The sequence below is a fragment of the Stegodyphus dumicola genome, chromosome X2 (genome assembly GCF_044657685.1).
Source record: "Stegodyphus dumicola isolate Sdum_Otavi_A_Nest chromosome X2, ASM4465768v1".
NCBI classification, from domain to species: domain Eukaryota; kingdom Metazoa; phylum Arthropoda; class Arachnida; order Araneae; family Eresidae; genus Stegodyphus; species Stegodyphus dumicola.
In genome coordinates, this window is record NC_140781.1 from 19,542,252 (window position 1) to 19,568,562 (window position 26,311).

The following is a 26,311-nucleotide window of genomic DNA, read 5'->3' on the forward strand; positions in this document are numbered from 1 at the left end:
AATAAGATTGTAGATAACTGCTCTTGAATAAGCGAAATTTTTATTGATATTCGGTAGATTACAATACGGCGAGTGTTAAGATAGAAAATTATCCATTCAGTAACGAAAGTTTACGTAGCTGTTTGAGGTTTGTATGCAAATGTTTGCTACCCTCTGGCAGCTGAAATTTTAAAGTAGAGTTGTAGAGTCACTAGGTTGTTTTGAGGCCAGAGAGATGAAAAACATGCAACGCCTTCTCCGGGAATCGAACCGCGGATTTCTCAATTACGCGCTGAGTGTGCTGACCACTACACCACGAAGGCTTGCTAAAAAGGCGGGAGAAATACCTTATATACACACCCTTTTAAAAGGCGACTGGGGTTTGTAGGGGACCCAATCGCCAAATCCTGGGTAAGGACAACTCTTGTGACCGGACAACTTCCGTCCTAAGGTACATTGCCAATCGGAATTAAGTGCCGTACCGCCAACTTATTTATCTAGTACAATAACTCCACGGCCCAGGGGCAGACGAGGCAGTACCAGTACGGTCCCTGTCGAGCCTACACCGTCCCGAGTAAACTCAGGAACAGCCTGTGAAGACTGAGTTTATACCCTCGTGGTTGAGACTGTCTAAGTACAGATCCTAGCTAGTACTTCCCAAGAATTCTTTTGAATCAACTCCCCCCCCGAAAGGAATCTGTTCGAGGACAATCGTCTTCCACCACCTTTTTAGTTCGGGCGCCACTGAAGAGTCATTAGGTTATTTTGAGACCGGAGAGATTAAAAAATATGTAACGCCTTCGCCTGGAATCGAACCGCGTACCTCTCAATTACGCGCTGTGTGTGCTGACCACTACACCATGAAGGCTCGCTAAGAAGACGCGAGAAATACCTTATAGTGTAATCGTTCAATTTTCAGCAATGAACACAGACATAGAGAATAATGTATATTACATTTGTTTAGGTTTGAGAGGTAACTCTTCCTTATGCGTCATGAAAAATTTCAGTTTGATTTCAGTCGAATGTGGTCTCCCGATGCTTTCCGCTTGCCTTTTCACCACTTACCGTTTACGATTCTAAGCGACGAAGTAACACTTTTCTGTGGAATGACAGAAGTGATTACTGGTAACCAGTTATTGAGTGAATACCTCATTGCCACATAACACGTCTTTTCGACATTCGAAGCCTGTTCAGAGAATTTACTCTTTCAAAGTAGGTAAGGGAATGGAGTTATTGATTTCATTAAAAATGCAAGTGAAGCGTTCAGAAACGCCTTATACATCAACTGTGAGAGAAACGTAGTAGGAACGAATGCGGTTATGTAACACACCATGAATGTGAAACTGATTCTAAGAAACGGAGAACAGTGTAGAAGTTCGATAAGCTGGAACCTTCTTTAATGAAATGACTTAAAATTTTTGAATCTGTAAAGTACATGTCGTATATGAATTATTGCAAGAAAAAACAGTCATTTAGCGCAGACTTTCAGAATAGTGTTTCTTTCGTTGTATAGAGGAATAAGAGAAGCATTGGGTAGCTACATGTATCATAGTAATGAACATGCAAGCTTTGAAAAAGATAGTGTTGAATAATGGCTAACCGATTTGCCATATTTAACGAAGGACCAGAACCGCGAGCGAGCATATTTCAACTGCGATAAAACTTCATTTTATAAAAAATGACATTTAAGAAAATTTCGGTTTTTCAGTGGTGAAGCTTGCCACTAAAAGAAAACGTAAGGGAAGACTGACGGTCTTAGTCTGCTGATATTAAAATGACTTAGAAAAATTATTACATTTAACCATGGGTATAACAGGGAAACCTTGCTGTTTAAAAGACATGAAAAATTTGCTATGTGAATAGGGACAACATTAAGAAAATCAGGATTTCATTGAATATATTTTGAAATTTTATAGGAAAACGGAAAACGAGAAATTGAAAATGATTTTATTCATACATCAGGTTCTTCCCAATGCTCAGCAGCAAAAAACTTATGTTTTTCCTTTTAAATGGATTCTATCCGTTGGATATCAGGATTCTCTGTCATTCATCAGACGGAAACTTTGATTCGAGAATCCGAACTGCTTTGCAGATGAAACACGGTAGCAGTTCACAAGTGTCCATACTTGGTGTTATTTGTATGCTATATTCATCATGAGACACTATCGCTGAAGCGTTTATTTAGTATTGTTACGAAGAGTAGGCCTCCCTCATTTTTATTTTAAATATATAATCATCTACCAGTGATGAAAAAGCATTAGATGATAAACAATTGATTGTTATTTCAGGTGCAGTGAAATAATTTGCAAGGTAATTTTTATTAATTAAACAATTGTTATGATTTTATCCTTTGCTATACCTCTCCTTTTCGTAATTCTCGCCAGAACGCAAATTGGTTGTTTTTGCATTCAAGCTAAGGTTTTGAATGTGTAGATTAGAGCTTCTGGGCAGCTGCGTCTTACTGTTACTTTCTATACCCAGCTCCGCCTAATTCTGGATTCAGCCATTAGCTAGCCAATGTTTTACTTGTTACCAAATATCTAAACCAGCTTAGTTAGTCTGTTTGATGTATACTCTTCTGCCACATTAAATTAAAATTTCTGCTATGTTTATTTAAATAACCGGAGGATTGCGAAAATTCGTTTATATTACAAGCTGTTCATTTCTGTTCAATTAAGACTTAAATGAAAAAGGCTATTTTAAACTTTCTTTGGACGTTGTTTCCGACTAAGAGTTAACTTGCTTCAACTCTAATAGGATCTGCAGGACATTAACACAAGCTTCTAAATACAGCAGAACCCTAAACGTTTATAAGAATGTAAACATGCAAAAATATACTAACATCAAACTTAACAAATGATCAAGAAATAACCTACGAAATTTTTCTGACGGTGGTGATGGAACGTGGAAGATTCAACATAAGAAAGTAGATTTAATTTTGTGAAAGCAGTAGAAAGCTTTGGAAACTCTTCATTTTTACTCTGCTTAAAACATAATAAATATAAATAATATATACAATTAAAATTTGAGGGCTTCTCAGCTGTACAGTCATTAGTTTTTTTGGGGGGGGAAGCAGTAGGCGTGAAAAATTTGCAATACCTTCTCCGGGACTCGAACCCTGGATCTCTCGAATATGCTTCCATTTACACCAAAGGCATGCAGAAAAGAAGAAGCAAATACTTTATATAATCGAAAAAGTGGGAATATAAGGTAGTTTCTCCCTCTTTTCCGCATGCCTTCGTGGTGTTATTGTAAACATACTCGATGTGTTTCCGAGAAGTTAAGGGTTTGAGACCTGACGCGGACAATGCTCATTTTCACATCTCCTGCTTCAAGAAAGCCTAATGACCCTACACAGTTATTTAAATATTTAAGAGTTAACTCTTTCTTCGTAAATTCAATCATGACTATTTTCCTCACTCTACATACGTTTTTAATTATTTTGCATTCCGTTTTGGACACTTATATCTATGTATAAAACAAGTTAATATTTATTACTTAGTACTCATAATTATATAAATAGCTTTCAACTGGCTGCTAATAAATGCTATAACTACTTTAGATACTATTCGTGCGCTCATTTATTAAATTTGAGTTCCGAGCGTCTGTGAAGCCGGTATCCCATCTGTACTAAGTGTAGGTTAGCCAATCAGAGGTAAAGCTAGAAAGGCGTATTTAAAAGCTAAATTTGGGTAACTGCTATAAAAACTGGACGTAAGAAAATTAAAATGTTGCAAAGAAATAAAATTTTGCAAATCTCTGGTCAAATCAGATTATCTGAAGCCATATATCTCAAGACTTTTCATCTAAATCAGTACTATCCAAACTTTTTTAACCCGTGGACCCCTTTTTATAGTCAGAACTTGCCCACAGACCCTCAAGTAAAAAAGCTACATAAATGCATAGTATAAAAATTACAAATTTTAAAAAAAAATTTGTTGAAGAAGTATTTATTGAAATTATGACTTTTGTTTAAAATAAAATTTAAAAAAAACAATGACTTGGATGAATTTGATGAGATGTTATGAGTGTATTTATGTCCGGCTCAATGTCTGTGAGCAGCAACCACAAATCTCCACAAGCAATAATTTCTAGTCGGTTTCTTTTTTTTTACGCTGAGGTTCATGACGGCACTGAATCTACATTATACCAAATAGGTAAACAGAAAAGCAGTCAACAAATTCTGTACAATAACCTATAATGCAGGATATAAAATATAAAACTAGGATCTGTTTTTGTAAACAAAATTTGTGGTATATCTTTGTAGAGACATTAGGTATTTTTTTCGAAGCAGGAAAGATAAAAATTATCAACCGCCCTCAACCGAGAATCGAACCACGGACCTCTGGAATACGTTCTAGCGGGCAGAACCACTACACCACGAAGGAACGTTAGGAAAGTTGGTAGAAATACCTTATATACTCCCCTTTTTAAAGGGCAACTGGGGTTTTAAGAGGACCCATTTGCCAAATCCTGGGTGTGGAGAAACCTTATACAACACCCTTCTATTTCAGGTGCCACTGTAGAGACATTAGGTATTTTTTTCGAGCAGGAAAGATGAAAAATTAGCAACAGCCCTCGCCGGAAATCGAACCACGGGCCTCTGGAATATCGGCTCAGCGTGCGAAATCACTACACCACGAAGGCATGATAGGAAAGTATCAGAAATACCTTATAGATTGTTCAAACATTGGTTTAAGTTTCTCACATGTGGATATTTGGTACTTTTCCATTTTGCCGGCGCAAGGAATAAAGTCGCCAAAAATGGTACAACCGATGCCAACTTCAATTCCTCGCTAGTAACCTTTTACGAATCATTTTCAAAACACGTCGCAGGCATTTCTTATCAGATTGATTGTTTCTTTCAATACTGGCATACAATTACATATAAGTTTAACCAGATAGTTCAATTTTATGCCTTTATGTAATTAAGTCAATTAGGAAGCAATCACACCGCTCACCCGAAGGCAAAAAGGCAAAGTCAAGGGTTAAATTCTTCAATTCTAATAAGAATGCACTAGCGAAGTAAAGCACTGCGATTTCACATAATTTCCGAGTAAGCTATTCGTACGAATTGAAATAATTCTTGCATTTAAATTTGTAATCTGAATTAAGATTTAACTTGAAATTAATGTAGATAATTACTGAGAAAATTAGATTTTTATATCGTATTTTACGTGAGATGAAATCACTTGGGGTCACGTGATATGAAACGGAAAATCAGGATGTAGTACCATGAAAGCGTAGTATATTCTTAAATTAATGTCTTTGCAAATTTATTGTCTTTTATTTATTGTCTTTTTACAAAATTTTAAACGATATTAAAATGTTTATGCCTTCAAAATAAAAATTTCTTAGAACTAACATATGTTAACATTTTTTATGTGTATACTGTGTATTGTCGCCAATAAAGTCTTGGCGAGATTTGCGCCGGCGAAACGGAAAAGTACCGGATATTTCAGTAAGCTTCTCCTGTATTGGATTCTCCTGTAATTATGGATTCATCAGTGTTTGGGATCCGAGTTTGACCACGCGCAAAAGGGTTCAACACCCAGTCGGGAATATCCAAGTGAAGAATGTCTTCAAACCTTTGGTTCAGGCCTGCATGAATAGCTGTTAGGTGTTGACAGTAAGCAAGCAATTCTTCATCTCTATTTTGCAATTTTGAAAGATTTGGAAACTGAAAACATTATCCTCTTCCCAAGGTTTGTTTGTACAGAAAAAGTTTTGCAACAAACGCAGGTATTATGCTTTTAGTTTTGATTAAACTTAATTGGACACCTTGTAGTTTCAAAGTTTAGTTGTAGTTTTCAAAGTTTTAGTTGTTAGTTTCGTTAAATTTGGCAAATATAAATCAGTCACATAGCCAGTCATATAAGCTATGTCATTTTCTGAGTTAATTAAATTGAGTCTCAAATCATTGCCTTTGCTTTCCAGAAATTCCACCACTGAGTCAGAAAGCGCATAAAATCGATTTAAACATGCACTTTTAGTAACCAACGTACTTCTTTGAAGCACTAAGCGATTATAGTCTATGTCATTTTCCAAACAAAACTGAGCAAATAATCTCTCATTGAAGGCATTCCTTTTATTTTATTAACTTCTCTAATGACATAATCTAGCGATCCATGCAAACATTCACTAAGATTTTTTACGACTAAATGATGTCGACGAATGACAGAATATACTGAAAATACATTAGATACAGCTTGTTTTAAGTCTGCCAGAAAGCTTTAGTATCTTCCTACCATTGCCGGAGCACCATCAATAGCAACAGAAATGATATTATCAAGGGTATAACATTTACATCGAAAAATCTTTTTAAATCAGTAAATAAGTTTCACTTTTCGTATCGGTTTCCAAACATTTAGCAAATAAAAATTCTTGGCATTTTTTTTCTTTTACAAATCTTACATAATCTAAAATTTAAAGCTTCGTTTCCTGGTAAAGGGAACTCGTCAGGCTTTATAGAAAATTCAGACGTTTTTAAGTACTCACATAAAGCATTTTCTACGCACTCAGCCATTTCGTCAATCCTTCTTTTGTATTGTATTATTACTCAGTGGAATTCTTTTTATAATGTCGAAAACTGATTTGTACAACATGGTTCGTATTATCTCACTTACAGCTGGTAAAATAAGTTTTTCACCAATAGTGTACGGCTTTTCAGACTTTGCAATCGATAAAAAATGTTATAAGAAGCACGCTGCCCATTGTCATCTCCCTTAAATTTTGTCCCTATGAGTTGTTGCAGAGACGGTGTTTTCGAATATTTTTCTTTGTTTGAAAGAATATTAAACCCTTATCTTTTTTGGCACTATGGGTTTTTATTAAATGTTCCTTAAGCTTGGAAGGTTTCATTGAATCATTTGGCATACTGTTATTACATTCAAGACATATGATAAAGTACTATTTCTTGGTGATGAAATAAAACAATACTTCAAATATTCAACACTGTATTTTCGGCACTTTTTCGTCGGCTCATACTGTTATCTGTTAAAAAGGGCAAAAAAAGGACATAAGAAAATTTGTATATCAAATGTTTTATTTGCAACAAACCACTATTAATTATTATCAACGTTTTCAGTGGCATGCTGCAGTAAAGAAGCCCTTTTGAATTAATTATTTGATGTAAGGATAAAATTTCATGTAATTTTTTAATAAAATGTAATTCTCAATAAATAACTTCTTTCAAAACACATCTGTATTAAAAAAAAACTTGCGATCTCTTCCTAAGTTTTTAATAAAAACATTAGTTAAGGCATTACGTTTTTTTCCCTTAACTAACGTTAGGAGATATTGAAAAATGTGGTATATATTTTTTTTCAAAAGAGATCAATTTTATTCAAACATACTTACGTAACAGAATTACACTATCTGCATAACAATACAAAAAATACAACTATACCAAAACTAAAGTTAAGGAATTACTATATAGTTAGTGCTACAACTAATACTATAACTAATTCCTTAATGTTAGTTAAATAATTGAAAATGTGATATATGATATTTTTCAAAAGAAATCAATTTTATTCAAATACACATATGTAACAAAAGAACACTATCTGCGCCACAATACAAAAAATACAGCTATACCAAAACTTCCAACTAACAATATAAAACTTCTTGTCTAAGACTGGGAAAATTTGTTTATGCACTTCATATCAGGTTAACATAGAACTAAATTGTTCATTGGATGTACGATTATAGTTTATGTTTATATTGTAGGCAAGTTAGTGCATGTAGTGGTGTTATCGCGTTCCTTTATAAACCTGTTTTCGGCCGTCTGGTCTCTCACCGTGCCATCTTTGTTATTAACTTATGTAGCTGGCGTCATCTAGAGGTAGTCAATCATAGGTATGTGTCAGTGGAATTTTTTGAAGGATAATAATTTTTTTATTGTTATTTCGTTATTCTTTTGTTGTTATATTGTTGTTAGCGTGTTGATGGAAATACAAAGCTTAAATTTATTGAAGTAAACTGAACAACAAATAATTTTTAGTAATAACATTAAAACAACTTATAAGCACCACCACTGTTACTACAAGTGACAAATCAGTGGAAATAAGTTTTATCAATGTTCACTCATAAAAAGTATTACATAAGACTCAGTACTTAAGTAACATATTGTAGTTTAATCACACACCTATATTTATATTTTACTCAGGACGTAAAAATCGCTACTTTTTCTTTTATTGTTATTTATTTAAATTTTTATAATAATAAAAATGGATAACAATTTCATTATCTAACATTAAACCAAGCATGGACCCAGTGACGTTGTTCAGGGAACCCCAAATCAATTTGAATTTTCCACGGTACCCCTGAATGATACAGGGAACCTCTGGGGGTCCGTAGGGACCATTTAGGGAATCAATGATCCAAATGATTCTATGAATTCTGTTATATTCTGAAATTTAATACCTCATTTACCTTATTAAGTAATTATACATCGTCCAACGTTTATTTTTAAACCGAGTTTAATTTATAGCTGTAAGATTATAAAATCGAGTATTCTTTCTTAAATAATCCTTAAGCTACATTTCAAAGTGAGCTAAACTTTCACTTTTGAGAAAAAAAAACCATCAGAAACTTCTACCAATCTGTAATTAAATCTAGGTAAACATATTCCTCATATATCATGGTTTTAGCTAAGATTGTAGAGTCATTAGGTTAATTGGAAGCAGAAAAGATGAAAAATATGCAACCACCTTCGCCGGGAATCGAACCACGGACCTCTGAAATACCTGCTCAGTGTGCAGAACCACTACACCACGAAGGCACGCTAGGGAAGTGGGAGAAATACCTTATATACTCCCCTTTTTAAAGGGCGACTAGGGTTTTAGGGGACCTAGTCGCCAAATCCTGGGTGCGGAGAATCATCATCCACAGCCCTTTTAGTACGGGCGCCACTTGTAGAGTCATTAGGTTAATTGGAAGCAAAAAAGATGAAAAATATGCAACCGCCTTCGCCGGGAATCGAAACACGGACATCTGAAATACCGGCTCAGTGTGCAGAACCACTACATCACGAAGGCATGCTAGGGAAGTGGGAGAAATACCTTATAAGATAACACAAATAAACATTTTAATAATGTACGGCATAATTAAATTATTGAAGAAAGTTTTCTAAATAAGCAAACATAAAATGAAATTTTATTCAACTTAAAACTGTCATGTTAGTTAACTTGAACTGTTAAAAGGTTCGGTCCGAGATAATTTGTATGCATTCTTTAATTTTCGCAACAATTATTGGCTAAAAATACTTCACAAACGAAATTTGGCAAAAAAGTGAATAATCAGATTTCGAACTGAGCAAATGTAAATGTAGAATTGCATTTGCCTTCTAATCATCTGTATATGGAAAGAGTGTAAAGTAAACTTTCGTAATTGCGCTTTTTGGAAAATTGTAGGTTAGACAACCAATATTTCAGTGGTATCTTAAGAGTGGATAAAAGCCTCCTGTGCGCTGAACAGGAAGTTTCCCGCGGTAAAATCACAGCCATGATTATCCCACTACAAACGTACTGAACACTTGCCAAATGGAAAAGTAAGTCTATTTCAAAGCTTTTGTGTCACGTAGCATAAAAGTAGAAGATTCAGACAATATTAAGAAGAAGGAAATAAAAATGTTAAATTGCTCTCTCAGATGGTATCAAAAAGTAATTTGCAAAATGCTATAATCGACAGTAATCCAAATTTTTAATTTAAAGATTGGTGAATCATAAAAAACGAAATTTGAAATATTCTCTAGATATGTCTCTTTCATTCACTTCGTATTTTATTCAAGTAAAATTACATATATATTATCCAGAATTTCATCTTAAAAAAGACAAGTTTTATCCTCGCCTATTAAGCAAAATAAATTACCATCAACCCGTAAACGAAATTTATCTTACGTCTTCAGAATTGAGTCTTTAAGGAGAAGAATCATTCCTATCGCATTTCCCAGCCACACCATTGCTTTCTTTTTCCCCCTGGAGCGCTTTCTTTTTGTACAATAAAGCCAAGGCATTTCTGACTGAGTGAGTCCATCAGAAATGTGATTTTTCTCATTGTCTGCCGATATGCTTCTACAATGTTTATGTTTGTGTCTGAAAGGTTTAAGCTTTTTTCTTGTTCGGCTTTCTTAGTAAATAACCATTTTCAGGTTCCACCGAGACTTTTATAAACTATGGTCCAGGTTTCTCAACTTTTTATGGACATATTTACATAAAATCGATAAATGTTGTAAAGCTATTAAGTTTATTTTTGGAAACATGCTGTGAAGACAGGCATTATAAATCGCATCAGAACTTTATTTTTTTAATAAATATTTTTTTTTAAAATTAGATAACAGTTATTTTACATTGTACACGATTATGCATACATTAAATAACGCAGAGTACACGATTATGTAAAACAATGAAATATATAAACCGCATTAATCATTTAAGATTTAAAAAAATTCAAGCTTAGGTTTTAGATGAGAAATTTATGCCTTTCTAGTGAATCAGATGAGAAACTCTCTTGCACGAGTCGCAGAATATTTTTGTTGAGGAAGAGAGACCCATCTCAAATTGCTTCGAAATGCATATGTTGTTTGTATAAAACGAAAGTCAGATCTATTAAAATTCAAAATTCAAACTCTTCTGCTTTTGGCCACCCATCATACAAGGCCTAAATTTTCAAAGCGTTACAATAGGTAGTCAATGAACATAGTACCAGTAGCAGGGATCATAATATCCCAATGCAATATGAAGTACAGGGCTTTTTATTTTACAATTAGGATAAAAACTCCAAACACAAGTACTATTTATTTAAAAATATATTAACAACATGGCAGAAATACACTGAAGTGACAAAAGTCATAGGATACCTCCTAATATTTTGTCGGTCCTCCTTTTGCCCGGCGAAGTGCAGCAACTCGACGTGGCATGGACTCAACAAGTCGTTGGAAGTCTCCTGCAGGAATATTGAGCCATGCTGCTTCTATAGACGTCCATAATTGTGAAAGTGTTGACGGTGCAGGGTTTTGGGCACGAACTGACCTCTCGATGATGTCCTATAAATGTTCGATGGGATTCATGTCGGGAGATCTAGGTGGCCAGATTATTCACTGGAATTGTCCAGAATGTTCTTCTAACCAATCGCGAACAATTGTGGCCCGGTGACATGGCGCATTGTCATCCATAAAAATCCCACCGTTGTTTGAGTACGTGAAGTTCATGAATGGCTGTTAGTGATCTCCAAGTTAGCTGAAGGTATCCATTTCCAGTTAATGACCGGTTTCGTTGCACCAGAGGACCGAGTCCATGCCATGTAAAAACAGCCCAGACCATTATGGAACTACCACTAGCTTGAACAGTGCCTTGTTGACAACTTGGGTCCATGGCTTCGTGGGGTCTGCGCCACACTCGAACCCTACCATCAGCTCTTACCAACTGAAATCGTGACTCATCTGACCAAGCCACGGTTTTTCATTCGTTTAGGGACCAGCCGATATGCTCACGAGCCCACGAGAGTCGCAGCAGACGATGTCGTGCTGTCAGTAAAGGCACTCGAGTCGGTCTTCTGCTGGCATAGCCCAAGGAAGACAAATTTCGCCACACTGTCCTATCGGACACGTCCCTCGTACGTCCCACATTGATTTCTGCGGTTATTTGACGCAGTGTTGCTTGTCTGGGAACATTGACAACTCTGCGCAGACGTCGCTGGTCTCGGTCGTTAAGTGCAGGTGGTCGGCCACTGCACTGTCCATGGTGGGATGTTATGCCTGAAATTAGATACTCTCGGCACACTCTTGACACTGTGGATCTCGGAATGTTGAATTCCCTAACGATATCCGAAATGGAATGACCCATGCGTCTAGCTCCAACTACCATTCCGCGTTCAAAGTCTGTTAATTCTCGTCGTGCGGCCATAATCACGTCAAAGCCTCTTCACATGAATAACTTGAACACAAATGAAAGCCCTGCCAAAGCACTTCGCATTTATACATTTTCTACGCGATACTACTGCCATCTGTATATTTGCATATTGCTATCCCATGACTTTTGTCATTTCAGTGTAAAGTGAGCATTGATTAGAGAGCAACTTTAGAGCAATAGAGAATAATCACTCTATAGAGATTAATTAACTCAAGAATAGACATTAATTCTTTGTGTAAACTTATGCGATCGTTTCGTTGGATTTCAATATTCCTGCATTCACATTGTCTGCGGGGAATATAAGAGGTGGTAATAAAGAATTTGAATAATGCCCACTGGAGTTGTGTTTGCTTTCACGTGAAGTGCCTAGATTTTCCCGAAGCTAATGTGAACCAAATAACGTTTAGCGATAAATAAGAAGTATAATGGCGACTTAAACAATCATAATCTTATTATTTTATACAACTATAATAGCGGTTCGTATCGCATCAATATTTCAATAAATAAAATGACAGAACGCAAAAGTATTCAAAAACCGTTACATTTTAATATATTTGACTTAATACATAGCCACGCTTCGAGTTTTTTCATAAAGCTTTTTTCTTTAACTTTTTGTTCTTTAACTGCTTGAAAGGTTTCTCGCATGCGTAATGTGAGAGCCTATTTCCCTAGGAAAATTCTCCACAAAGGCATCTTTCCTTTTAGGCAAATAGATATAAAGTTCCTTTGAATTAATTAAGCAACCTCTATCTGTTGGCTGAAATCTTTATACAACACCGCTACATTAGATTTGGAAAATATCATAGATTTCAGAATGTTGACTGTTAAATGATTGTCTTAAGTTTGGCACATATTATTTACCATCGTTATACACTTTGTGCTACTGCGTTTGTTCCCAGGGAGACATGTCTCTAACTGTTAAACATTTGAAAGAATTGTGATTATTCTAAAACTGGAAATGTCTTGGTCTATTTATCTTCGATTTAAGCTTCATACTCATGCCACCGTTTCAGATTTCCAGCGTTATATGTCTTTTCAAATTAAATATTTCACTAAACAATTTGCTGTTAGATAACATATAAGATATTTTCTCCATCCTTTCCCCATGTCTTCGGGGGGTAACTGAAAGCACATGCAACGCGTATTCGGGAGGTCCCGGAGTTCGAATCCCGGCGAGTGCATTGTACATTTTCTATGTTCCTACATCGATATAACCTAATAACTCTACGTAGTTTCCTTTCCCAAAACAGTTCCTTCTAAGATTAAGTTTTCTTCCACAGTTCGCTATTCTGCAATATTTTAGGTAATCCACTTAAACGTATTTAGATGATTTAATGATATTTCTCATTTTTTTTGGAATACAAAATGCAGCTGAACAAAAGTAGAAATATCCTTTTGGAAATCATATTTTGCGTATCGTATGGGGATGCTCCACGTACTAAACGCAAGATTATTTGACTATTTATAAGGTATTTCTCCCATTTCCCTAGCGTGCCTTCATGGTGTAACAGTAGCACGCTGGGCCGGTATTCCAGAGGTCCGTGGTTCGATTCCCGGCGAAGGCGGTTGCTAATGTTTCATCTTTTCTGCTTCCAATTAACCTAATGGCTCTACAAGTGGCGCCCGAACTAAAAGGGTGGTTGTGTATGATGATTCTCCAGACCCAGGATTTGGCGACTAGGTTCCCTAAAACCCTAGTCGCCCTTTAAAAAGGGGAGTATATAAGGTATTTCTCCCACTTCCTTAGCGTGCCTTCGTGGTTTAACGGTGCACGCTGGGCCGGTATTCCAGAGATTTGTGGTTCGATTCCCGGCGAAGGCAATTGCTAATTTTTCATCTTTTCTGCTTCCAATTAACCTAATGACTCTACAAGTGGAGCCCGAACTAAAAGGGTGGTTGTGGATGATGATTCTCCAGACCCAGGATTTGGCGACTAGGTTCCCTAAAACCCTAGTCGCCCTTTAAAAAGGGGAGTATATAAGGTATTTCTCCCACTTCCTTAGCGTGCCTTCGTGGTTTAACGGTGCACGCTGGGCCGGTATTCCAGAGATTTGTGGTTCGATTCCCGGTGAAGGCGATTCCTAATTTTTCATCTTTTCTGCTTCCAATTAACCTAATGACTCTACATGCTGAATATATTCTGATTCTGCAAAATGAATTTTCATCAGTATTTAGAGCCGCACTAGCAACATTCATGACAACTCTTTACGAAATCTGACAGTACGTGTCCTGAAGCAGGACCTGTCACTTAAATCCGTGGCTTCCCCACGTAATTTTGGAGAATAATCATTTTATTCGCAAGTCTTCCTCAGGGAAGGATAAAACAGAAGAACGTCGCTATTAAAAAGTCGCAGGTTTGGATCGAGGAAAATTTATTGGATTATGAAAAGGTGGATCTTGGTACGGAAACATCGATGCTCATTTAAGACGGAATCAGGCCACAGTTAGAAAAATACAAAGAAAGGTGATCCCACAGAGAGGAAATGGGTCAACGGCTACGCAGGAGGATAAGAAAAATAGTTGGTATGCATCGAATGCGAACGATCAAATATCTAGGTATCTCTTCACAGTTAGGGGCTGTTGCAAAAACATCAGTGCTGTCACGTATAGTGAAACATTCACCATAGTAGTTGAGCTTGTTTTCTATTAATCGACTGTCGATAACTATGCAAGATAAGTTACATTGTTGTAATGATGATAAAAACCGTCTGATAGGTACTATTGATTGAATCGTCGTTTCATGTAATTTCCAGGCGGAGCACTTAGTAATAAGCGAGTGTATTGTCAAGTGGAAGTCTATGTGCTATATTGTCTTTTTATTGCAGAATTAAACGAAATGTAGATATGGCTAGTGGTAGTATAGCATAGGGAAACACTGGAATCAACTAACATTTGCATAACCAGGACTGACGACCAACTGAAGTATAGTAGCCAGAAGTTGCACATGACACTCACCATTTAATATTGCCTGGATAGGTACCATTTGTTAATTCTGCAACGCCTAGTCATTCACAAAATTTGCTGCCAAATGAGCTTATTCGGTTCATGATCATATGGCAATTAGTATGCTCCAACTACCATCTGTGGGTGGATTTAGATAGATCCCATATGTATTATGATAGATGGATTTAGGTTCGTAAATTGGCTTGCATATATTGGCATAACTTACATATGAAGTGTCATCCTCACCGCACAGGAATCTATAGGCTCCATTATTAGTGACTACAGTTATTGCATCTGTACGAGATACTAACTGGTTTTTTTATTGGTAGAACAGAATTAGCTCTGTTTAGTTCCATATTGTAACAAAATTTAGGTCTTAAATAAACATAGATTTCGTAACTTTTTCATAACTTCTCGCTGCATTTTTTAATTAACATATCCTAAAAACAAATTTCAATGAATTCCGCTGCCTAAAGCACAGAATGAGAGCCAATAGTCTAACTAAGGCGTCTTAACATGATGTCCGGAGACATTTCCTGTAACACGACAAGGCGAGGCCGTTCTCGTTTATTGCTGCCGCCAGCTTGCATATAGCGAAAGCGGTTTTCATTATATGTTATTAATATATATTTAATGCATATCGCCTTTAATAAGCCAGATATATAAGATGTTCCTATTTTATTTTTCCTTAACACATCAAGCTGGTCTATCTTTCCTCTATTGCATACCTCTTAGCAATCCATTTCCTTAAATTGAACCTTTCATATTAGCAAAAGTTTTGCAGTAATAGAGGTGTTATTTCATATTTATTATGTAATAAGTTTAAATAAATATTCTACAGATAGGATTAAAAACCAAGGAATAATAAGGAGAATAAACTATGCACATCAGCATTCAAATCTCGAAAGCTTCAAGGAATTCAAGTAAATAAATCAAAATATTACAGACAAAAATACATTACATTCATTTAGTGCATAGAATTTATTTATATTGAATTGTTATTAAGTGAACTTTAACACGGTTTGAGGTGATGTTTTCAAAACGCATACAAAATACTTTAAAAGCTTCCCTCAGATCCTTGAGGTTGTTTTAAAACACAACAGTTTATTTTTTGAATCAGGTTCAACTCATGTGAGGTACAGACTTTATTATTACATTTCATTCAGCTTCTCGTGCTATTTATTTTTAATTAAGATTTAAAGAAAAAGCATTCTCTTCAAGCGTTAAGTATTTGTTAACGGCAATATAAAGTGAAGCACCTTGTCAAAATACTGTTCTTATTCTATTCTGATGTTTGCCTTGAATTTAAAAAGAAATTTTTCTTTGAACTCGACTTTTAAAGCGGTGTCATTCGAAAGTTCGTTCAACTTTTCTTTTTCGCTGATCAATAATCCCTCAGACTAAAAGTATTGTTCATCTTAGGAATTTGAATTTAACTTGATGTCTTCTTCAGATATTCAGCAGTACTTTCTGAGAACTTCGCAATAATGTGTAACGCAAACAAATAAGCAACGTATGTGATTTAGATTCTATGACCCTCAAAAAATTTATATTTATAATTTCATATATATTAATGTCTCCTCAGCATCATTAGAAATGCCTTATGTTCTCCAAAGTATTAATTTGCCTGAGATGCAGTATTATTTTCTTCACATTTTTATCTCTCGACAACCTCCATACATAAGCAAGGAAAGTTATGTTTCCGGTCCCAAAATCTGATAGTGAATTTTCAGTGAATAAGATAAAAATAGGGTACGTACAACAACGTTACTACTATTTTTACAATGAGGTCTGTCCGCCAGTGTGTCTGTGGATGACGATTTTTCATTCTCGATAAATCTTTCCATAAGCGTTCTGCATTCATGTAAGGTGTTAATTAAATTTTGGATAAAACTGGAAAAATTGCACTTCCCTAACAATTTTTAATGGACCGGTTTTTCCTTTTTTTCTGATGCAAGCATTAAATTCTTATGTAATTCCTAAATTAAGAAGTTTTTGCATTGGGTGAAAATCCTGAAATTTTTCTAGTTTTTAATTCAGGTTTCAGTTTGTATATTATAAAACCGGTTCTTTTTCTTTAATAAAAATATCTTTTGTAGATTGGAGAATAACTTGCGTACGGTAACTTTCCTTTGCAAATGAGACGTATAAAATTTTGATTTAGAGCACTTTTAGAAATGGAGTTCGCATGATCACTATTGTCGGAGTTAGACAGCCTGTCTCATTTCATTCAGTTCTTAAACTGGAATCTTCATCGACCAGCTGTTCATGTGATATATAGCTGCCTAATATTTTTGAACCGCCCTGTATACGTATTAAGTTGCCCACCGATGAACCGGTTTCGAATCTCGGGGAAGGCATGGATGTTTGTGCGGAAAGGAGGCTTTCAAAGTACATGGCAAGCCGAAAGTCCTCTTAAGAAAGAAGAGATGTTAAGAAAGAAGGGTGAAAGCCAACTAAAACACCCTGGGATGTTTTCTTTCAAAACTGCGGCGGAACTACACCTTTACAAGCAATAATGAATTTCTGGAACTCTTGCTCACTTCTACCTGTATTTGTATAATGAATAATGATGTTGCTTTGTACCATATGTACATTAGATGAACTGAGCTTTTCGTTTCAGTTATGCAGAGTGGTGTGAAGGACTTTATAACCAAAACTCGCTCTCATTTACAATACACAATGGTTAAGATATGAAGAAAAACGCATTCAAATCGTTCAGCCACCGGGAAATTGAGCCAGGGATAATCTACTAGTACTCCGCAGTGTTAAACTCTCGGTTACTATTGACTGGTAAGTAAAAGCCCCTACATTATTAAACATATTTGGTGAGTTTTGATTTTACTATATTCTAAACCTATGTATATATATTAGATTTATATATAACATTGTTCTAACATAGGTATTTTGACACAAAATAGGACTTTTTCTGAAATAACATACCAATTGTTTTCAATATTTCGATGCTACGACTCAAATTAGGCCTAAATATTTTGTAAAATTTTGTGCGAAATTTACGGAGAAATTCATAAATTTATCTTGGCATATTTTTTAATTTTGCTCCAAGAATAATTCACTTGACGAACTTCTTGATATAGGGCAACCTATTTTCCTTGAAAAAAGTCACATGGTTCCTACCTTTTTACATTGCGCATGAGCGGAAAAAAGTCAAACCGTTCTGTAAGAATTGTGTTAATTTTATTAACAGTTAAATTTTGAGTTAAACTCCCTTTCCTATCGCTTCTTAATTTCAACTTACCACTTCCAGCCAGAACGTAGTTTTAGAGTCACGTCTGAATGCTAATGAGGAAGAGCGGTATTTAACCGCGAAGTTCTACTGTCTTAGTGAGTGAGATACGAGATATTCTGGCTAGCACGTGTCCTCCTTTTTAGGCTATTCTCTCGTAAGCTATTATTACGCTCGGGCGTACTTTAGGCCCTTGATAACTTCGCAGCCAATTAGCGTTAAGGAGCCAACTCTGTTAGAATTTTGATAGCTTCGTTTATATCTTTTTAGTTAAGATTAGTTTAGTTTAATTCTTAGTCTCTTAAGTTCAAGCCCGATTGTCGGCTTTATTGTACAACTCCAAGACGGAGTTCTGTTAAATCTTATTTGAATAATAAAGGATCTTTTAACCCTTTCCAAGTTTATTCACTGTCTCACGAACTCAAGCGATTATTCACTTACTAGTTCTTAAGATTCTTGACTTTTCACTGTAACTTAAAATTACACAGTGGAGAATCCTACAGTTCCTACTTTCAAATAATTTCAACAAAGTGCCTAAACCACATTTGACGTTATTATAGCCTTCAACAAATATGCCAAATTTCAAAACGCGCTAATATATAAATTCATGTATATCTTCGGAAATTTTGAATAAAAACCTCTAATTTTTTGCAGGTATGGTTAGAAATACAGCTGCTTTAAGAAGATGGTAAAAATTTTATAGATTATAATTCAAAATATTTTTCGAAAAATTTATAAAAATTATTTAAAAATACAAATTTTAAAAATAAATCACAAAAAAATGGGCGAATATTATTTGGAATGAACGTAAATTTCGAAACGTGAAAGGAAGACTCAAATAAGTTTAATAAAAAGGAGATATTAATAAATATATACAACACTCAATTAACACTGAGGAGCTAAAATTTCGAGAGCTCATTTTTTAAAAAACTAATTGTGCGAGTTCTACAAAACTTGGCAGTTTGGCGTAATGTGAGTTGTAGAATCGAAATATGGAAAAAAATTGGTATGTCATTTCAGGAAAAGTCCGATTTTGTGTCAGAACACCTATATTAGAACAATGTTATATATAAATCTTATATATGCTTTCGAGACATGAAAAACGCAAGTTGAATATCGACAACCAGCTGAGTAGAACAGGAGATATTGAACTTTCCCTTTTCTTCCAGTGTGCATAACAGAAGCCTGTGGCTTAGAGAATTGTTTAAACCTTTTGAAAAACAGGCTATTAAATTCTTCTTTAAATTCAGGAAATAAATCGAAATAAAGAAATGATTTTACCTAATGATTCTAATATGAGTTCTTTCTGATAGAATGCAAATGATAAATTAAATAAAAGAATAATAGAAATGATGAAATAAGAGGTGATGAAAAAAAATATAAACATGTGCTGTTTCAATTTAAATGTCTGAAGTTTTAAAGCCTACACACGTTTTTTTTTAAATCGACCCCCTGAACACCTCTTCTATGAAGGAATTATGAAACAATAACTAATCTTTAAAGAAATTTCTAAAAGTTATTAACAGACAATTCTTCGTTAAATAATAAGCCATAGTTTTCCTAATTTTTCCTTTCCTTGCTTTCGAATTACTACCAGCGCCTTCGAAACCTTCCCTATTTGGTAATCCTCCATTCTTGCCGCTGTGTAAATTCTTTGAGCTAACATGCTATCATTTTTAGCTATCGTGTTCATGCTTTAGAAGTGTATAACGCTGGATATTTCAAACTTTACCTCCATGTGATGAACCATGACATTGAATCGATGACTTTCGATTATTTTTTATTCAGCACACTTTCAAAGTTACCGTTATTGGTTGCCATAAAAGGATAACGCTCCATCTATTTTTTGAATCATTCTTACCTTCCAACATTTTATTTATTTTTTCGTTTCACTAAACTTAAGAGGAGAGCAGCTAAGATGAATGGCAGCTGACACTAGAATGTGAAAGTGTTCGGCAAATAACAGTTTATTGTGAAGCATTTTTGGGCCGGACGCGGAAGTTTACTAATAGGCCTATTTAAAAATACCCTTGTTTGAGGCTGCAGACGGAGCAACTTTCCAACACGTTTGAAAACTAATTTTGGCCTCTTTCCTAGGCATAGTTAAAATGATATTTGGCCTTCCTCAAAATCAGATAAACACTCGTTACGAGCTTAACATCTCCTATTTTTTAATCTACTTTCGTCGTTTTCTGAAGCAACTATAATAAGACGCTGAAAATGCAAATAAATACCGGAACTGAAAAGAAAACTTACCTCAGCATTTTTAGGATTGGAGAACAAATGTCCTATTGAAGTCAGAATTCTGTTTGTTATTATGCTTGAGAGGTACAGTTAACTGGCATATTCCTCATTATCAGTAACTGCTGAAATAGTTTTCCTAGCGGAGTTTTCGTATTTTCTTAAACATTTCTAAAGGAAACCGCATTGCCCGCCCTGCTTCGTACTGTTCTTAGTAACAAGTCATAAATCCACGTCAAATAACTTGTGGCCATTCCAGCCATTAAGAATTATCGTTTTTCTATCAGTACTTGCGAATTAGTCGATGATTCTTTTTCAAATAATTCTTCCACATCGTTGAAAATTGATTTGTTTTGTCTAACTGAATATGGCAAAGATCACGAGGATATCTATCTAAAACAACGGTTCTCAACCTTTTGACTAACCGTACTATCTAAACAAAAGTTGATAACCTTTAACCTTTAATTGAAAACCACCACTACAAAGTACTACTACCACCACCATTCTTGAACAAAACGCAGATTACATAAATTTACGAGTGTTAGAGAAAAAGCTCAATCAGATTGTTGGGGTTTTAATTTTTGAATATAATAGCTAAAAATGGTTCGCTTCTTTGCATACCACCTATTTTTCTCCCCTGATCTAAAGGAAGGGATGACTCCTCAGAGGATTTTCTAACGGGAACTGGTTCATATTCCTGTTACACATGGGGAACCCATAAAAAACAATCATCCTATAAGGTATTTCTCCCGGCTTCTTAGCATGCCTTCGTAGTGTAGTAGTCAGCACACTCGGCGCGTATTCCCGGCGAGCGCATTGCTCATTTTTCATCTCTCCTACTTTAAAAAATACCTAATGCATGTACAATCGAACCACCCCATTCATCTGGGATCGAACCCGTGTCGAACTACCAGTACTCGGCTGTCTTAATCACTTATTCATCGGTAATCCTATTTGTTTTGTTTTGGATTTTCAGAGATTTGAGAATCAGATATATTTTAAATTAAATTCCTGTTTGCTTTTAATAGTATATTCTTGTATACTTTTAATAGTTCCGTGTTTTAACAGCATATATCACATGTCGTAATGAGTGTTTTAAGAATTCTGCTTAGCATAAGCAAGTATATTTATGGAAGAAAAGCATTTCGATGTAAAAATATAAAATTTCGTGATAGAAAGAAATCTTAAATTGGTATAAGCAAGAATTTAGTATCGAATACTTCTCAGTCTCTCTTTTTTGGGAAACCTAACTTTACAATCTCTGGTATATCTAATATTTTTATGCGCATTTCATTGCATCTTTAGTTCGCGTGACTGCAGCATGCTGTAAAAAGCTGCGTTACTGATGCTTATGTTTTTTTAATAAAAAGTATGCTATAAAAATATTATGCGTCGAATGCTATAAAAAGGTTATATTTTTTGATCGAAAAATAACCTTTTGTGCTGATACTGTGGATTTATGATCCACATACGGTCATCATACCTCAAAGCACGAAATATTCTGTGATCCACAGCTAAACCCTAAAACCTCGCAAACGAAATATTCCGTGACGCTCGAGTAATGTGTTTATTTGGAAATCAGATATAAGCATAGAAGTAACTTTACGATGCATTATCCAATAACCAAAATAAATATGATCGAAATGAATAACTGAAATGAATTTTTTATATTTTCATCAAAAGGTTTCGACGTAAAAGTTTTTAAATTTTAAAGATGCATTTTTACTTTATGTTCAATTTCGTATCCTATTTTTCTTCGGGGATGTGAAACTAAATATTCCTTCCTTCTTATCGACATATTGAAGATAGCTGTGTCGATAACTTTTACTTAACCTTCAGGAAAGTGCACCGTAATTTTTACAGGCACTTTAGAATTTAGACATACGAGACTTCAGAAATACATGCTACATTCAAATTCTCAGACCTGAGGTGCTTATTCTAGTGAAACGTTAACGTGCTATTGGATGGAAAGCCAGACTTTAATTTTCCTGCATTCTCAAAGCTAGTATCTATTCTTAACGTAAATTCTACTATTAGCTTGACTTTAACTCTTTCATCCATATACATTTATTTCCGTTTATAAGCATGCAAAAACAATTTTAGCTTTAACATATATTTCATGAAAACTTTTACATTTACAATTATCTTGTTTTACTAAAAGCAATTTCAATCATTTATATTCAACAAAAATTTTTAGTTTGAAAACTAGCGAAGTTGCTTCACTTACTTGAAAACATGCAAATATTTCCTAAACTCAGTTCTCTGAGACTAAAGTGAACATCTCATTCTTATTTTAACTTAAAAATATGCTGCTAGAAATGATTAAAGCGTCTTGCTCAGTAAAAAAATAAAACTCTCCTTTATCGAGGCAACAAATAAAGGAAAATTTTCAGCAAATTTTATACTTAGAATTAAAATAAAATTTAAGTACAGTAATTTTCACTTATGTTTTGTTTTTTGAATTTAGCCATCCTTTTCTGTTAGGCGTGCTCCCAGGAGGCATATTTGCCAATCTGTTTACCCTTATACATCGATGTAATCCGCTGCTGCCCTCCTTGCCCATGATCCGCTGCTCCCTCTTTTTTTTCGTTGGCATGCCATTCTTTCTTCCCAAGCCACATTCTTCCGGTGTTGACTCTAGAATGTACTTGCTGGTCGTCTCTCGGTTCTGGTTGTCGACATTTTGTGTTCTGTGCGGGAAATGGGGATCTGGTTCGTCGGAGGATTCCGCTGCTTCTGAAGCAATTTCTTGTGCTGACAAGTTTGTTCCTCCATCGGCCGCATCCGTCGCGGAATCTGCTCTACCGTATAATCGATGACCTCCTTTTTGGGCACTTGCAATCCGGATCGCTGATTCCTTGACTGGCATTGTTTGTCCTTCATCCACTTGATGTATCTTGGAGATGGTTCTCTTCTACTTCAGTTTCTCGTCGACTTGTTCCTCTTTCGGGGTGGCCTCGGCTTGTTCATGCTGTTTCCTTTTGACGCCTTATACCTGCGTCTTTTTACATCTGTTTCCCTCACTCTGGTCTCCTTTCTTTTCTTTTCTAGAATCACCAATTTTGAAGTAGTAGGCCAATCTTTAGTCTTTGATATTGATGCTGCCTTCTGCCAGAAGTTAATTCCAGCAAAATATCTTTAAGCGTCTGTCGTAATATGTTTTCACTTGGTCCACGTTCGCAGTAATATTCTCCCCTTTATTTCCTTTAAAGTAACACACAGTATCATAAATTCTTTGCATAATGAACGGCTCTTCGAATTTTGGGCGGAATTTATCCACGTTTATTTGTAGGGCGTAAGATAACGAATGTTTAATTTAAATACTTTGTCCTCGGTTTTAAAGTCGCAATCCTTTCTTTTCTGAATCTTTCCTCTGTTTCACAATATTCGTATTAAGTAGTGTCACTAATCATTTTCTGAATATCTGTTAATTTAAACAAATTCTGCCTTCCTTTTCTGCACAGTAAACAATCTGTCCAAGGGGGTAATTATTTTGGTCAGCAAAAGAAATTCTGCTGGCGTTCTTCCAACAGTGTCGTGTTTGGCTTTTCTTAGTGCAAAAGCCAATTCGTTGACTCAGTCATCCCAGCATCGGCGGTAAGTTTTTACATAACTACAAATGATTTTAGCTATATTTCTCTTTACGCACTCTGCAATATTCGTTGTGGCCTATAAAGAACTATCTTTAAATCGTGTATGCCAAGCCTTGTGCATAGTAAAATTTACACATCCCTTTGAATCAGCTTAAAGACTGTCCTCGTAAGGCAAATGTCGCTCTCGTTAGATTTTTAACTTCTGTGACCGGGTACAGTAAAAAGTGGTTTTCCCAGCTGTTCCAAAACATTTATCAGTGATGTTCTCCCATCGAATGTCACAGCAGGTTTCATTTAATGCCTTACATAAGTTTGATCAATTAAAATAAATATAAAGCAATAGCAAGGAGCTATAGCTGATAACTATATTTCCGCCTCATTTAACCGACATAACCTTATTATTTAAGCTTTTGATTGCTTAATAATTTTTAATCTTTTGATTTAGTCCAATTAACAGATTAAACAATAGCTCGCGAGTGCTATGTGATTAAGGAAAGGAATACTTTCGTGGAGACTTTCTACAGGAAACTGGTTCTTATTAACTCGATGTGAGGAAAAGCATGAAAGTGTCCATTCGGACTACCCATTTGCAGGGGTCTGAATCCATCGAGCTGCGAGTGCTCAACGATCCTCTCCTTCCAGCCAATGGCGGACAAATGAGTCTTTGATTGCGATTATTTCATAACAATCTCATTACATTATAACGTTGCGCGCCTACAACTTGCACGCAACCAAGGGTGACTGTGAAAGCTCGTATAAACCACAGAGTCTTGTAAAGGGTTTAAGTCACTTTTTATTCAACGTAATGAATTACAATTGCGTTCTCTTGACGCTTACAAACGGTGCCAACTCGGCAGTCAAAATAAAAATAAGAACCTGAAAAGAAAGTAAAGACAATATTCTAACTACGAGGCTCTCTAAAATAACTAACTCACCGCGTTTTACAAAAGCCGCAGCTAATTCAGCAGACTTGAAGCTCACTGGAACAATTGCAACTACTTCCCGCCAAGCACATAGGCCGCAACGCGGGTTCTTCAATTCTCGATAACTACCTCCGCGCTCGCTAAGTAAGAATAACTCTCTCACCGAACTCGTTTCCTTCTATTTAAATCATACTACTTCCGCTGATAATTTGAATGCTTGCGCGTTCTACTCAAATTTACATATTCTGGCATTGGCAGTTCCAGGGGACAGTAAGGCTTGACAGGAAAGATAGTTTAAACTTAAAATAAATGTTAGTTAAAATAAATATAAACCCTACATTTGCCGCTGCCAGAATTTGGAAAACTTGGAAGCAGGTCCTACAAACGACCTGTTGTAAGTTTATCTAATTCTGAACTAACTGGCGAAAGCCTCGTTTACACAAAAAAAATCTTATGTAACAATTATGTATTAAAATTCTGTTATTCGTTACAAAGCTTTCTTCTTACAGCCACTTTTCCTGGACTTCATCAATCAATCTTGGTCTTTCCTTCCAGCATCTGGAAGGAATAAGTATCAGTATCTTTCTACATACATTATAATTTACACTTTCTTGCCACAATAAATTTTTGTTTTTAACGATTCGTTTTTCTTAGTTATTGCTTACTTCACATTCATTCAATTTTTCAAGCATTAATTTAACTTTACCCTGGCTCTCCACCATGTGTGGTGTCAAACGGGAATATTCGTGTTTTAGTCTTACAACACTTCCCCTAACCACCATGATTTGTTAGAATTTAACGACCAAATAGACACACCTATTTGTCTATTATATACACACTATACACTATACATACAAAAGTTTAATACATATGCTTTTTACAATTTACCATAAAAATGAATAAGAGAAAATAAATTTTTACTTTACTCATTCTTCGCCAAGCTGGCGGCACTGAAACTAAAATTCTTATTAATACAAGAATACGAAGTTATTTTTATCTTCGGCCAAATTTTGGCTTTAACATAACAGAATTAGTCTTTCGACCAACAGAAAATGCTTGTTTTTAGCTTTTACACTTAAAGAAAATAATACTTTTGCCTTAGCTAAATAAAGTAAAACAAAACTAAGTCTCAACCGAGACATATTGACTTTCGTCAAAACATAGAACTTCGTACTTATGCATAACATTTCGGAACAAAAGAGAAAAAAAAAATTATAGAAGGTTTTAACTTATCTTTGAGTTTTCGATGCTTGAAACTCCGTCATCCGTTTTTGACAAAATTGATCACAAGTTAGAGGTGTCATGGATGTCAATCTTCTCCTTATTGATCTCCGCGTGTCGTCCCCGTTGATCTTTCTTTTGCGTCCTCTACATGCTGGCCTCTTGACGGAGTAATCGTCTGGTTGTTGGCCTTTGCGTTTCTGCCTGGGACGGCTGGTCTTGACGTCCTCCGGTCTGGAGTCCTTGAATTTCTTC